The sequence below is a fragment of the Trichechus manatus genome, unplaced genomic scaffold, assembly GCF_000243295.1.
Source record: "Trichechus manatus latirostris isolate Lorelei unplaced genomic scaffold, TriManLat1.0 scaffold00004, whole genome shotgun sequence".
Classification (NCBI taxonomy): Eukaryota; Metazoa; Chordata; class Mammalia; order Sirenia; family Trichechidae; genus Trichechus; species Trichechus manatus.
In genome coordinates, this window is record NW_004443940.1 from 33,606,902 (window position 1) to 33,610,829 (window position 3,928).

Consider the following 3,928-nt stretch of genomic DNA (forward strand, 5'->3'; position numbering starts at 1 on the left):
CTGTCCTACAGGTGGAGTGACTAACTGACGATAAAAATCCCGAGATGAAATTCACCTGTCCTACAGGTGGAGTGACTAACTGATGATAAAATCCCAAGAAGAAATTCACCTGTCCTACAGGTAGAGTGACTGACGATAAAATCCCAAGATGAAATTCACCTGTCCTACAGGTAGAGTGACTAACTGGAACTAGTGGTGGAGTGGGAACCAGATCACAGCTCAGTGCAACCAGAAGACACGGCCTCACCTTCTGAAAGGTTATTCTCTGGGACTCTAAAACTGAACTTAAACATCCTGGCTCATGTAGCCAGCTGCTCTGGGATCAAATGGCCTCAAGCCAATACACAATATATTAAACTTACCTAGGCCCACCTACCTGGAGCCAGCACACACAGGAGGAAAGGGGCGGACAGACAATGCAGTCCTAACCTGCTCACTATCACCGGGTACAGCCTGATGACTTAGGAGAAAAAGCAGAAAGTCCTGCTTACCTCTGTATCCAGAGTCTGCAAAGCACATAAAGGTGTTCCTTGGAATGCAAAACTTTTCAACAACGAAAACGCTCTCTTTTCTCATTTCTAAAACTGTAACTGACTTTCCCGAAAGTCTCAGTGTTATGACATGAAAACAGAAAAATCAGTTGGACCCAAGCCAGGAAGGTCATAATAAGTTAGAATTATTGTTATTAGTAAACACTTATTTAACTGTATGCATTATGTGAAGCCTACACATGATACATATAAACTCATTCAATTCTTATAATAACCTGATGAAGTAGGTACTACTATTATTCCCACTTTACAGATGAGGAAACCAAGGTAGGAAGGGGTTAACCAGCTTGCCCGTGATCTCACGCTGAGTAAGTGGCGTAGCTGCGATTCTAACACAGGTTGTCTGGCTCCAGAGCTGGTGTCCTCTGGCCTTTATTGTAACAGAAACAACCGCAGACATTTCCATCTGTCGGCCAGGCAGTAGGCTGAGCCCTTTATATGCACTATCCCATAGGCTTTTCATCACCGTATCAGTTACACACCATTGATGCCCCCACTCACATTGGAAGACCCAGAAGGGAAGCTTAGAGAACTTAAGGAGCTTTCTTAGGACCCACAGCCAGTAAGTGGCAGAAGCAGGAGTCAAAGCCACTTCACACCCTCCCTGCCATTGTTCTAACGAATCTCCTCCAGCCTGGTCTTCTGGTCCAAGCCTACAGACTGCGTTACAGTAGGACGCCATCATGTTAGGGCTCCTGGGTCCTCCTTGAAGACACAGAGCACTGACTTTTATTCTCAGAGCTCAGGCTCAACAGGTTTCCTGGCCCATCATTTTCTAGTTCTTAAAGATAATGATCCCAGCTTAACATAGCTCATAAAGAAAATGTTCTACGTCCTACTTTGGTGAGTAGCATCTGGGGTCTTAAAAGCTTTCAAGTGGCCATCTAAAATACATCTATCTGCCCCATCACGTTTGGAGCAAAGGAGAATGAAGAAAACCAAAGACATAAGGAAAATATGAGTCCAAAGGACTAATGGACCACGTGAACCACAGACTCCACCAACCTGAGCCCAGAAGAATTAGATGGTGCCCGGCTACCACCACCAACTGCTCTGACAGGGATCATAATAGAGGGTTCCAGGCAGAGTGGGAGAAAAATGTAAAATAAAATTCAAATTCACAAAGAAGACCAGACTTCTTGGTCTGACAGAGACTGGAAGAACCCCCAAGACTATGCTCCCTGGAACACCCTGCTAACTCAGAACTGAAGTCCACCTTTCATCCAAAGATTACCCATTGCCTTTGAGCCGATTCTGACTCATAGCGACCCTACAGGACAGAGCACAATGGCCCTACAGGGTTTCCAAGGAGCTGCTGGTGGATTTGAAATGCTGACGTTTTGGTTAGCAGCTAAACTCTCAACCACGGCGCCACCAGGGCTCCTATCCAAAGATTAGACAGTCCTATAAAACAAACAGTAACACATAGGGAACTGCTTCTTAGCTCAGTCAAGTATATGAGACAAAATGGGCAACTCCTGCCCAAAAGCAAGACAAGAAGGCAGGCAGGGGCAGGAAAACGGGACAAATGGACACGTGAGGTGGAAAGGAGGAAGGGTGCTGTCATATTGTGGGGATTGCAACCAATGTCACAAAACAATTTTGTGTATAAATTTTTGAATGAGAAACTGATTTGCACTGTAAACTTTCACCTAAAACACAATTAAAAAAAAAAAAAGATCCCATGTCCTGTGCTGCTAGGGTCTGCCCAGACAGAACACCCCGAGGACGCTCTGTGGCTGTCCTGGGGCAAGAGCCTTGAGGAAGTCATCCTGTGCAGTCAGAGGCTGAGGGACAGTGCATGACTTAGACTGCATTAATTCAGCTTCAACATCTCATAAGCTTCTACCTACTTTATTATCAATACCCAAAACTCCTGACAGCCTTGTTGGTTGCTGAGAAAGAAGTCTGGGCTATGTGGTAATATCCTGTGATTTCTGTGAGTTGTGAATCATTATCGTTCCCGGAGGAATGGCAGGTGGGATGAAGCTAGGTGATACATTCTGCGGCAACTCTCCCCAAGAAACACTTACCTTCTCCTACACCACCGATCTCCCGCCCATCAGGGGCAAGGCTACGCTGACAGCATTTGAGAGACTCAAATAATGCAGGCAGACAGACACTTTCAATCATCAGGGAGATTTGTCAGTTAGGAAAGGAAGGCCAAGAGAAGAAAATCAGAGACTAACTGGAGGGCTTTAAGGGGAAGGTCACCGCTAAGAAGAAAGACACTGGGAGTTCCCAGGAAGATGAAAGGGAATAACAAATCCACAGGTGGAAGCAAACTACTGAGTTTTATAAAAAGAGCAGGAGAAACCAGGGCCCGTGAAAGCCACGCGCTTGTGGAAGAATGGGAGGGAGCCAGAGACTTTCCAGCACGGAAAGTTGTAGACACCGTCAATCCAAGCAGATCACTTTTAGTTTTAGACTATTCATATTTAGCATTATTTCTTAGACATAAATTTCCCCTGGTTCTCGTATTACAAAGCCTAACGGACTTTATCATCTTATTACTATCTGCATGTGGTACAGAGTCCTTGAGTGGTACAAACGGTTAACACGCTCAGCTGCTAAAGGAAAAGGTTGGTGATCAGAATCCACCCAGAGGCACCTCAGAAGAAAGGCCTGGCCGTCTACTTCCAATCTCCTTCCGAAAAATTGGCCACTGAAAACCCTGTGGAACACGGTTGTACTCTGACACACACTGGGTCGCCATGAGTCAGGGTCGACTGGGCGACAGCTGCTGGTGGTGGTGGTGGTATACGGGAAACTAGGAAAGCTAGTCCTCAGCAGAGTGGCTGAGTTTTGTTGGGAATGAGGTACGGTGGAAAGAGCTCTGAGGTAGGAGGGGTCGGACACATTGCTCCTGGCCTGACCCTAGTCCCACATAGTGATGTGAGTCTGGGCAAGTCACTGAACTTTTCTGGGTGGGCTTCCACATCTCATCTGAGAGTACAGTCCAGCTCGGAAGGTCTCTAATTCCAAAGTGTCACCACAGCGCCCATCCGAAATCTCAGAGGCTCTGCCGGAAGGTGCCGCGCCGCACACTTACTAGGTAACCTGTCAGATGAAAGACAAGGCGCTTCGCGGTCAGCAGCGCCCTCCCATCCTCCCGGGGTCCCCCGACCCGAGAGGGAGGGCGACGTCAGCACATGGCTGATTGGTGAAGCAGCGGTTCCAGCGGCCAAGAGGTCGGCTTCTAGCGCCTTTCAGGTCTCTGGGATCCGCGCCGCCTCACGTTCCCAGCGCGGTCCGCACGGCCTGTTGACCGGGCCGCGCCGCGGTTGCTAGGCTACGGCCAATCAGGGCGCGACTCCGCTACCGGCCCCGCCCACCGAGCGTGCCGGCCTCGCGGGGAGGTGAGCGCAGACCGTGGG